Genomic DNA, 12,722 nt, shown 5'->3' with positions numbered 1-12,722 from the left:
GTCCTCCTGTGTCTGTGTGGGTTTCCTCCAAGTGCTCTGGTTTCCTCCCACAGTCCAAAGATGTATGGGTTTGGTGGATTTGCCCTGATAAATTGCCCCTCAGTGACCAGGGATGTGCAGGCTAGGTTATGGATGAGTGGATATGGGTAGAGTGCTCTTTGGAAGAGTCGGTGCCAACTCGATTTGCTAAATGGCCTCCTTCTGCACTCAAGGGATTCTGTATCTATTTCTATAGCACCTTTCGTGACCACACAATCACCTAAAGCTTTTTACAGCCTTTGAAGTATTTTTGAAGTGTAGTCACTGTTGCAATGTCAGAAGTTCTGGTATGTCTCATTAATAATATTTAGTTTTAAAAATCAGTCACTCGTCCATCTTGACTGTTATAAGTAACAAGGTTAAGGAAGCCATGTTCAACTCTGAATCCTGACTGGAGCTTTATTTTAAAAATTCATTCTGGATAAACGAAACTGTTTCTAGAAACTGATGAATAAGGCAAAATTGTTTAAAGTAACAAATTGTTCCAGAATTTTGTAAAGCTACAGAAGATCATATCCTGCCAAAGTCTGGCTCAAGTCTAAGACTCATTATTCAATCCAATCAAAGTTAGTAAGAAAGAAAGTGATTGTCTTCCATAAAACAGTCTTTTTCAACCAGTGGATATTGTATTAACCAAATGTATTAATTAAAGATTACTGTATTAATTAGCTACCAGTTAGTAACAGATGGCTGAATAAGTAATGAGCCTTAAGTGAGTAACAATTAAATAATCAATCAGTAAGTTACAGTAAGAGTCTGAGTTTTATTTGCTGTATAAATTTAAAAGCTTAATTGTTGTGTATGTAAAGAATGTGCAATGAGGATAACTGTACTGGCAAGAGAGACCTTCAAGCTCTGATTAGCCTCAACATTTGAAACTGTATTAATAAGGGATTGTATAGAATCAGATGAAGGGATAGTATGAATCAGTTCTTTTGTATTCCTGTCTGAGATAATGAGAGAAGGTGGAGTCAGTAATTGGGGATCCGATTAAATTAATCCAGTGACCAAATTGACCAAAATTCATGTTACAACAGGCCCAACTCTGACGTGAGGTAATGGTCATTTTGGGGATAAAAGTAGAGGTTCTGAAGGTCTTCCTTGCTGGCCAAGTACTGAAGACTCCCGAGGCCGAGTTCCAAGGAAATTACTGTCAAAGAAGGAGCCAGACTCCCGAGGCTGAATTGCACAAGAATTACTGTCAAAGAAGGAGCCAGAAAGGGTTCTTACGCTTCTACAGACTGATCACCCATATGAAGTTATAAAAATCAAAGTTTCTTTGAATAAACTTTTTAAATTTAATATCAAGAGAATTCTGTCTATGCTTTAATTGCCTTGTCTGAACCAAAGTGAATTTATTAAATGGTAAGTTCGGTGTGGCTGAAATCAATAAAGTTCCAGATAACAAGATCAGAAAACATAAATTTAAAAATGCATTTCTATAGAGCCTTTCACAGCCACAGAACGTCGCAAAGTGCTTTACAGCCAATGAAGTACTTTTGAAGTGTAGTCACTGTTGTAACGTAGGAAACACAGCAGCCAATTTACACAGAGCAAGATCCCACACACAGCAATGTGATAATGAGCAGTTGATGTGTTTTTAGTTATATTGATTGAGGGATAAATATTGACCCGGACATCGGGGATAACTCCCCTGCTCTTCTTCAAAATAGCGGCTGTGGGAACTTTTACATCCACCTGAGAGGGGCAGACAGGGCCTCAGTCTAGCACCTTATTTGAAAGAAGACTGTTCTGACAGTGCAACAGTCCCTCAATGCCGGGAATAGGAATGTTGGAATAGAATTTTGACCTCGGGTCCCTGGACTGGGATTTGAACCCACAACCTTTTGACTCATAGGTGAGAGAGCTGCCCATGAGCCAAGGGTTATACTATACAATACAAAGTTAGAAAGGGAAAGTTACCCTTTAAAAACCCCACCTTTGCCTCCAGTGCCTAAATCTAATAATAAAATCCCCAGTATAAATAACATGGATTTGACGGACAGATTTTAAAGTGTTGGTTTAGAGCCAAAGGTTTTGACTTCCCATCCGAGCCTCGGGCACCTTTCTGTCTCTATTGCTCGTGTCAATGACAGCCAGGCGACGGAGCTGAGGCTGAATTTAGCTGAGAATAACGGGGCCTGCGCACCAGATGGGCGTCACACTAACAGAGAGACAGGAAGGTGCTGGAGGGCTGACTGGGAAATGGGCCTCCAACCAATTGTTATATCAGTCACTCAGAACAACTCACTGTGTCAATAAATAAAATAAAATAAAATCTCCCCCTTTGGCTCCTTTGCCAATTATCTTAGAGAAATTCACTTTCTGTTAAAGAGCCTGTCAACCTCTCACCCATTTTCCCTGAACGACATCAATCTAATCATGAAAAGTCCAGAAAAATCAAATGTTTTACTGATAAAAGTTTATTAATGAAGCAGAACATGGGAAATAAAAGTCCAGAAAATGACTTGAGGATCATAGACAACCAGAGTAAAAGGATATTCACAATATTCTGGACACAAATGGTTTCTCTTTAATTCATCTGTAGCCTGTTCCCTGCCCTCTTTGTGGAAACCTCCGCTCAGTCCACAAGCATGACCCTAACCTTCCGCTTGCTGCCATTAGAATTCAGCACCTTGCTCTCAGGCTCACATTTCTGTCCTCGGCCTGCTGCAATGTTCCGGAGAAGCCCAACAAGCTGGACCAACAGCCCCTCATCTTCCGATGAGGCACTTTACAGCCTTCTGGACTCAACATTGAGTTCAACAACTTCAGACCCTGAACTCTGTCCTCCATTTTGATTTGTTTTTTTGCCGAGTGCCAGTCTGCATCTTGTTTACATGTTTTTTGCTTCCAAACAGAGTTGTCCTTTATTCTGCCATTAACACTTACTCTGGACCAATGCTTTGATTCTTTACCACAATCATTACCTCTCCCTTTGCCTTTTGTTCCAGGACATTTTTGACATTTAATCTCACCCACCGCCCAACCAATCCCTGACTTTACCTTTAGTTCTACCTGACCCTCTGAAAGAAACTAGCTATTTCTTTTAGTTAAAAGAGGGTTAATTAATAAGTTGAATTAATAATTGACTTAAAAAGCTCAATCAGAAACAATTTAAAATAGATTCCATCATGACTGTGCAAAATGGATATTGCTTGCCTTTGCAAAATGGATATTGCTTACTTCTGCAAAATGAATATCTGTTCGCAAGGAACAGCTTGCAACGAGTTGAGCAAGTGCAACATTACTAATGAAGGTCAAGTTGACATTAGAGTTCATATAAGCCTTCCATTGTCCGAAAGAAGGAATCATAAGGCAAAGCGCAGACCAGTGCAATGATAAGAACAGATTTTGCATACCAACACACATTAAAGAATTTGAAGATGCAACATGACTGATAATGTTGCATATTGAAGATTGACAACCCAATCATCGAACCAAATGTATTGAAGACTCATCCAAACCAATCGGCATAGTACAGGGGCAGGAATAGATTGGCTTAGACTGATAACAAATTCCTTAAAGGTAATAGTTTTATGGTATTATTCCTGTTCTAGAATCATCCTATACGTTTTGCCTAAGAAGCTAGCTATTATCTTTGTTTCATATTTTCCATCTCTATTTCTAACCTACGCAGCTGTTTGCTTTGAGCAAAGAAACCATTATTGCTATTGTATTTTGAATTCAAGTCATTCTGTAAGTGACTAAGGATAGTCTGAGACTCAAAATAGTCTTTTGCAGGCAAGGGCTGAACTGAGAACCTTGTAAATTCTGTAACAAGAATTTCTGTTATAATCGATCAATAGATACCAAATAAAATTACTCGGCACCTGAAACGGATAGACAAGATTCTGCATTGTTAGTTACATGGTCGGCGTTACTTAATATACGCAATAACAGGAAAGTGTAGATCTTACACCCTCCCCCCTTTCTCACCAGCTTCAAACTCATCACATTTCTCCCTCTCTTTAGTTCTGAAGTGGAGTTACATTGGACGTGAAATTTTGACTGTTTCTCTCCACAGATGCTGCCAGACCTGCTGTGTTTTTCCAGTTCTTCATGTATTTATTTTAGATCTACCTGTAATGGGGGGAAAACGCTATTTACTATCCATGATAAAATACATGTCCTGCATCAGCTTTTGTGGATCATTTCAGTGGAAATGTGCTCTCCCAGGCTCAAAGAGCATCAGCTCACTGGAAGCAAAGTCGTGAGACCGACCAGTCCAGCAGAAAGAAACCCTCTGATGCTCCCACTTCACCAAGTGTCAGAATGAACATGGCTCAGTCCTGGATGTGATTAACAGCAGCAAAAACAGCAGAATCCAACCTTTGTAATGACTTGTGAACGCGTTGATGTGTCTGCAGATGTGGTAACTGAGTGAATCCCTTTCCACACTCGGAGCAGGTGAATGGCCTCTCCCCGGTGTGAACGCACTGGTGTCTCAGCACGTGTGCAGACCGAGTGAATCCTGTCCCACACAACAGGAGAAAAGCCTCTCCCAGTGTGAACTCGCCTGTGTTCCTGCAGGCTGCATGAATGAGTGAAAGCCTTCTCACACTCAGAACAGGTGAAAGGCCTCTCCCCAGTGTGTACTCGCTGGTGTGTCAGTCGAGTCGGTAAAGCACCGACTCCCTTACCACACACGGAGCAGGTGAACGGCCTATCCCCAGTGTGAACTCGCTTGTGTCGCAGCAGTTTAGATGAATCACTGAATCCCTTCCCACATTCAGAGCAAGTGAATGGCCTTTCCCCAGTGTGAATTTGCTCATGTTTATACAGGTCTGATGAATTACTGAATCTCTTTCCACACTGAGAGCAAGTGAATGGTGTCTCCCCAGTGTGAACCCACTGGTGTTTATACGGGTCTGACGAATTACTGAATCCCTTCCCAAACTCGGAGCAGGTGAATGGTCTCTCCCCAGTGTGGATTCGCTGGTGTTTATGCAGGTCTGATGAATTACTGAATCCCTTCCCACACTCAGGGCAGGTGAATGGTCTCTCCCCAGTGTGAATTCGCTGATGTCTCAGTAGGTTGGATGACTGAGTAAATCCCTGCCCACACTCAAGGCAAGTGAACGGCCTCTCCCAGTGTGAATTGGCTGATGGGACTGCAAGGTGGATAAATGAGATGAATATTCTCCCCAGTGTGACTGCGGCGATGAGCCTCCAGATGTGATGGGTATTTGAAATGAAAAAATGAAATGAAAATTGCTAATTGTCACAAGTAGGCTTCAAATGAAGTTACTGTGAAAAGCCCCTAGTCGCCACATTCCGGCGCCTGTTCGGGGAGGCTGTTACGGGAATCGAACCGTGCTGCCGGCCTGCCTTGGTCTGCTTTCAAAGCCAGCGATTTAGCCCAAAGAAACATCGCACCATTCAGAGAGGGGAAAATCCCCTATTTGAATCTCTTGCCACAGTCCCCACATTTCCATGGTTGCTCCATGCAGTATGTGTCTCTCTCCAGATCCGATGATCAGCTGAAACCTTGTCTTCACAGCGAACACGTGTATGGATTTTCCCCTCCTTGAATGGTGCGATGTTTCTTTGGGCTGAGTAGCTGGTGTAAGCTCATTCAATATCTGCACTGGGTGTGTGTGTCTCTGTGCTTTTCAGGTTGCAAAGTTGCTGAAAATCCTTTGAAGCCAACAGAGGAGACAAACTTTTCTTCTTCTAGATTCAAAGTCTGATAATATTCAGCCCCAAAGAATCGAGTGACTCTGTCAGATTGTGTCGTGGTGGCTGAGATATCTGACTGGAATTCGTCCTCTTCTAATATTCTGTAAAAACTGTTTACAAAAGACATCACTGTCAGTGCAGGATAGAAATTCAGAACAGACAATTCTAGTTGCTATGGAACATTCTTTCCTCTCTTGTTCCCCAAAAGCTGTAAATCTCCATTGGCACATTCTCCCTCCATTCTCGCTCTGCTTTTCCCAGTAAACACTCAATAATACCGCACTAAAAATGTGTGTAATATATAGGACTTGATTACAAGAGGGGAGACTGATGGGGCTGTGAAGGAGATAGTTATTTCAACAGTGAGATGTGAGAGATCTGCAACTCGCTGCCTATAAGGGTGGAGGAAGCACAGATGATCATCATTTCAAAATAAAAGTGTGAGGAAATAAACTGGCAGAGTCACGGAGATATTGAGGGGGATAGGACTGATTTGCTTTCTCTACAGTCAGCATGGATTGGGCTGCTGAATGGAATCCATGTGTCGTAATGTGTCAAGCTGAGGGAGCAAATGTCTTTAAGAGACGATGTGGAGATGCCGGCGTTGGACTGGGGTGAGCACAGTAAGAAGTCTTACAACACCAGGTTAAAGTCCAACAGGTTTGTTTCGATGTCACTAGCTTTCAGAGCGCTGCTCCTTCCTCAGGTGAATGAAGAAGTATGTTCCAGAAACACATATATAGACACATTCAAAGATGCCAAACAATGCTAGGAATGCGACCATTAGCAGGTGATTAAATCTTTACAGATCCAGAGATGGGGTAACCCCAGGTTAAAGAGGTGTGAATTATACCACACTAAAACTTTAAGAGAGAGAGAGAGAGACCTGGGCCAACCTTTCCAGAGTCTGCACCCTCCCTGGATTCAGTTCCTTTCCCTTCAGTTGCTGCGAGTTGCCAATTGAAGGTCAGAATGAGATAAGAAATAGAAAGGGGGAGAAAATTAAGTGTTTTACTCATAGATATTGGAGACAGGAGGCCGTTTCAGTCTGTGTGAAGCTCAATCTTCATTCACACAAAGTCCGCCCTCTGATTAGCTTAGGATCAGAGTCCTTCTATCCTCCAACTTTTCCTATTGGTCGATATCGTAGCAGGAAGTTCAGGGGGGGGGGGGGGGGCAGAACTCTGCACATGCGCAGCTTCCCCTCCCTCTTGCACCAGCGCTGGGGTTTGTGGGAGGTGCGGCCGCCATTACTCATCCAAAGCCCAGTCTCCAAACTCCTGGGTGAAAAGTAGGGGTGGGAGGGTAGTGACCCCACACTGATACAAAGTACACGTGGGTAGTCACTGGATTTGATTGCGAGCCCTCCTTAGCAAAACAGTTTGTTAACTCTAGGTGTAAAGATTTAGACACATGGGTGACATATTGGGGAGGGCAATAAGTCAGTCTGAAACTGAACCCGAGAGTCAGCACCTTCAGGGGAGAAGAATTGGGGATAAGCAGGAGGAGAAATCCTGGTGGGAGGATAGGAGACAGAATTGTCTGTTCTTAATTTCTATCATGTACTGACAGCAATGACGTTTGTAAACTCATTTATCAGATGGGTGGATTTGAAGATAGAAATTGCATCCTTGGGTTTTAAAAGAAGTGGTGACAAAGAGAGTAGATGCATAGGTTATAATCCCACAAAATGCCTTCGATTCTGGAACGGTCCCAGTGGATTGGAAAAAAGAGAATGTAACACCTCTATCCCAGAAAGGAGGGAGGCAGAAAGCAGGAAAGTATAGGCTAGTTAGCCTAACATGTGTGACAGGGAAAGTACGAGAATCCATTATTAAGGAGGTTACAGCAGGATACTTAGAAAATGTAAACATGATTACTGTTTATTTATAACAAGAACTATCATAAAATATGCAGTATATGCAACTGATTAACTACAAGTAAATACCTAATATGCAAGTCAACCTGCCCCACCCTTTATATACACACACACATTACAGACAACCACAGAGGGATGGAAAGGGGTAAAAATAAAATCAAAATTGGAGGAAAGCCTTTCTTCACAACAAGCTTGCAGATTAAAGTATTTGGTTTGCAGTCTGTAATGATCTTCTTTGGAGATTTATTCATTCAGGTACTCTCTACTTTAAAAATGCAGTAGTTAAAACTTTTCTGGAGAGGCATCTTCGTTCACATCAAACTTTGCTTTCAGTTTGTAGTTTGTCTTTCGCCCCCTGTAGTCTCAGGAATACAGCACCCACCAAGCTTTCTGGAGAGAGAGTCAGCCCTCACAGTGGCCTTCTGGGGAGAGTTAGCTGGATCTTGTTGGAGAGAGTTAGATGTATCAGCGTGCTGCCAGAGTCAAAACTGATACCAAACTGATATCTTGGGACTCAGAAAAGAATTCCAATGGAATAATTTTGGGGCAGCACGGTAGCATTGTGGATAGCACAATTGCTTCACAGCTCCAGGGTCCCAGGTTCGATTCCGGCTTGGGTCACTGTCTGTGCGGAGTCTGCACATCCTCCCCGTGTGTGCGTGGGTTTCCTCCGGGTGCTCCGGTTTCCTCCCACAGTCCAAAGATGTGCAGGTTAGGTGGATTGGCCATGAAAAATTGCCCTTAGTGTCCAAAATTGCCCTTAGTGTTGGGTGGGGTTACTGGGGATAAGGTGGAGGTGTTGACCTTGTGTAGGGTGCTCTATCCAAGAGCCGGTGCAGACTCGATGGGCCGAATGGCCTCCTTCTGCACTGTAAATTCTATGTAAATCTATGTAAATATCCAATCACCACCTGTTTCTGGGCAGATCACAGCTTTTTGGGCCAATTCATTGGCAACATCAAAACAATCAATCGGACGTTTCATTATGAGGTATGCAAGACATAAATCACAAACGTCCAATCCATCCCATTATACAAGTTCCCTTCCTAGTCTTTATATTGGTAACTAGTCAGCCCTTAAACCCATGACAAAGCATCTGCAATCACATTATCCATTCCAGGAATATGTACAATTGTAACATTGAACTGTTGTCATAATAAACTCCAATGGAATAATCTTGCGTCCCAGGTTTTAAACTTCTCTACAAATGCAAGTAGATTATGGTCTGTGTAAACTATGCTTTGCTGATTGTCATGTTGGACATGTACTACGAAGTGCTGAAGGGTTAGTAGCAAGGCCAAGGCTGCCTCTTCAATGTTGGAATACTTTCTTTGGCACAGACTGATTTTTTTCCTAAAAATACCTCCCTGGCCTCTTTATTCCTGCATTGTTGTCCTGTAGTAGCACTGCCTCTACTCCCAGGTCACTGGCATTTGTGGCCATTTTAAATGATCTGGAAATGTCTGGGATGGCCAGCATTGGTTCGCTCACCAACATGGCCGTCAATCTGTCAAACTCTACTTGGCGTTCTGTGGATCACTGCATTTTTGGTTGTTTCCGCTACATATTCAACGTGCATTTTATTTCAGTTTCTAACTGAGGAGGATGTGGCTTTATTAGAATTTCTGATGTTTACTTCATGATTTGTTAACCGAGTGCTGCTTGGTATTTCCATTCAATTCTATTCATACTCTTTCAGCATCTTTATGACATATGCCCCTTTCTGTGTCTCGTGTAATGTAATGATGTGGAGATGCCAGCATTGGACTGGAGTGGGCTCAGTAAGAAGTCTTACAACACCAGATTAAAGTCCAACATGTTTGTTTTGAATCACTAGCTTTCGGAGCACAGCTCCTTCATCACCTGATGAAGGAGCTGTGCTCTGAAAGCTCGCGTTATGTAGTCAGTCTTTTCTGATTGTCCAATGAATGTTTATCCATATTTCAAAGATTTCCTACAGTTAAACTACAAGCACTATTGTCAATGCTGAGGGAAATATTTGGTTCATTTTTAATCAATAAACCCTCTTCAACCCCTCATGCTTTACATGCTCTCTTTTCTTGCAAATGGTTACTTTCAGAAATAAGAACCATTCTTTGTTTTGCAGCTTCTACCTCCTCTTTGGCGCCGTTATCAATGCCCCCAAACTGATGCCGTTGCATGATGCCGCCTCCACACGCTCCCATACTGACCCTCCCCCCACCACCCATTTCCTGATCATGGCTACAGTCGCCGCCCAATAATAATTACTAAAGTTCAGCAGCACCAGCCCGCCCTTCCCCCAGCTCCGCTCAAGCATCCCCTTTTTTACTCCCGGGGTTTTACCCACCCATACAAAGCCAGTGATCACCCTATTGACCCATTTAAAGAAGGACCATGAAATAAAGATGGGGAGACACTGAAACACAAACAGGAATCTCGGGAGGACCGTCATTTTCATTGTCTGCACTATCCCAGCTAGTGACAACGGAAGCACATCCCACCTTCGGAAATCGTCCTTCATTTGGTCTACTAATCAATCAATTTAACTTGTGTAGCCGTTCCCATTCCCGCGCCACCTGAATGCCTAGGTATCGAAAGCTTCCCCCTACCACCCAAAACGGCAGCTCCCCCATCACGTCTCCTGACCTTTGCCTGGATCACAAACACCTCACTTTTCCCCATATTCAATTTATAACCCGAAAACTGGCCAAATTCCCCCAGAATCCTCATAATTTCTTTCATCCCCTCTAGTGGGTCTGAAACATATAGGACCAGGTCGCCTGCATATAGCGAGACTCTGTGTTCCACTCCCCCCCGGACCAGCCCCTTGAGGCTCTCAGTGCAATTGCCAGCAGCTCTATGGCCAACGCGAACAGGAGTGGGCATCCCTGTCCCGTCCCCGATGCAGCCTGACATAGTCCGATGTTGACCTGTCCATCCGTAGTTCGCAACAGGAGCCTGATACAACTGCCTGACCCAGTCAATAAAGTCCTGCCCTAATCCAAACCACCCCAGGACCTCCCTCAGATATTCCCATTCCACCCAATCAAATGCCTTCTCTGCATCCATTGCGACCACTACCTTCACGTCCCTACCTTCTGGGTGCATCATAATCATATTTAACAACCTTCTTATGTTGGCCGCCAACTGCCTACCCACAACAAATCCCGTCTGGTCCTCCGCGACCACGGCCGGAACGCAGTCTTCAATCCTAGAGGACAAGATTTTGGCCAGCAGTTTGGCGTCCACATTTAGTAGGATGACCTATAGGTTCCGCATAGCTCTGAGTCTTTGTCCCGCTTCAGGATCAATGAGATAGTGGCCTGTGACATCGTCTAGGGGAAGCACCCCAGGTTCCCTTGCCTCGTATGTCCTCATCAACAGCGACCCCAATATCCCAGAGAACTTTTTACAGAACTCCACTGGGTACCCGTCTGGCCCCGGGGCTTTACCCGACTGCATGGCCTTCAGTCCCTCTGCTATTTCCTCCAACCCAATCGGGGACCCCAGCCCTTCTCCAAACCCCCATTCCACCTTAGGGAACTTCAGCCCCCCCTAAAAAGTGCCTCATCCCCTCTGGCCCAGCTGGGGATTCCGACCCATACAACTTGCTGTAAAACTCCTTGAACACCTTATTCACCCCTGCTGAGTCTCCGGTCAGGTTCCCGTCCCCATCCTTTACTTTCCCTCTCTTCCTGGCTGCCTCCCTCTTTCTAAGCTGCTGTGCAAGCATTCTGCTGGCCTTCTCACCATGTACATATATTGCCCCCTCACATTCCTCAGCTGCTCCATCACCTTCCCTGTAGTTAACAAGCTGAACTCCGCCTGTAGCCTCCGTTGCTCCCTTAGAAGTCCTGCCTCTGAGTTCTCCGCATACCTCCTGTCGACCTGCAGTATCTCCTTTATCAGTCCGTCCGTCTCTTGCTCTGTCGGCCTTCTCTCTGTGGGCCCGTATTGAGATCAGCTCCCCTCTAACCACCGCCTTCATTGCCTCCCAGGCACCACTGCCGAAATCTCACCTGTGTCGTTGATTTCCAGGTTGTTCTGAATATATTTGAGCAAGTCAATCTTTAATGGTGAGAAATGGTTTGGGAGGAGTTTTGGCAGAAAATGTGGTCATTTGTGGAATTAGGGGTTGGTTTAGCACAGTGGGCTAAATAGCTGGCTTGTAATGCAGAACAATGCCAGCAGCACGCGTTGAATTCCTGTACCGGCCTCCCCGAACAGGTGCCGGAATGTGGCAACTAGGGGCTTTTCACAGTAACTTAATTGAAGCCTACTTGTGACAATAAACGATTAGTATTATTATTTAGTGGTGAGAGCAGTAGTGTGGCACTATGTAAGGTATGGTGAGAGAGTTCAGTGAAAAGTGGTGAAGTGGTAGTAGGAGTAAAAGAAAAATTACCTTTTTAGGATAAGATTTATCCTAGATAATAATATACCTGGATCACAGGTGGGAGTGCAATCTACTATGGTTGAAAAGCCAGTGGAAAGTGGAACTGAGATGTTGCAAGAAATAGATCCAGGAGTGTTTCCTGATTGTGTGGTAATCAGATCACAAAACCACTAGTTAAGACAGGAGGAAGATAATTTGAGGAGTGCCAATAGGGAGGCTGAGGTTCAGTTGTCAGAAAACATGTTTGATCAGATGGTTGGTAAAAACAAGAGCAGGTGGTGGATGAAGTGGATAATTTTAGTTCAAGCAAGTTGGTTCAATGGGGAGAATGTGCAGATCCGCAGACAGTGACCCAAGCTGGGAATCGAACCTGGGTCCCTGGTGCTGTGATGCAACAGTGCTAACCACTGTGCTACCATGCCACACCGGTAGTGACACAAGAGGTGATTATACTAGTATCTGGTCAGGACTGGAGCTGTCTCACAGTTTTATAGAGAGCATCGTCTGTAGTGGAGGCTGAAGAGCTTGTACAAATGTAGCCAGAATGTTCAGCAAACGTTTGCATGCAATGACTGTTGTTTTGCACTGTCCAAATGCACCAGCACTTACCCATTATTTTTGGCTATCCTCAACAGACACAGAATACAAAGCAGCTGATAAATGTGAAGAACAGATGATGAATGCTGCAGCATCGATAGCAACCTGTCTTACCATCAAGTGAAGAATTCTGCTCTCAGAACCAGG

The sequence above is a fragment of the Scyliorhinus torazame genome, chromosome 5, assembly GCF_047496885.1.
Source record: "Scyliorhinus torazame isolate Kashiwa2021f chromosome 5, sScyTor2.1, whole genome shotgun sequence".
NCBI classification, from domain to species: domain Eukaryota; kingdom Metazoa; phylum Chordata; class Chondrichthyes; order Carcharhiniformes; family Scyliorhinidae; genus Scyliorhinus; species Scyliorhinus torazame.
Note: the sequence above shows the minus strand (reverse complement) of the source record.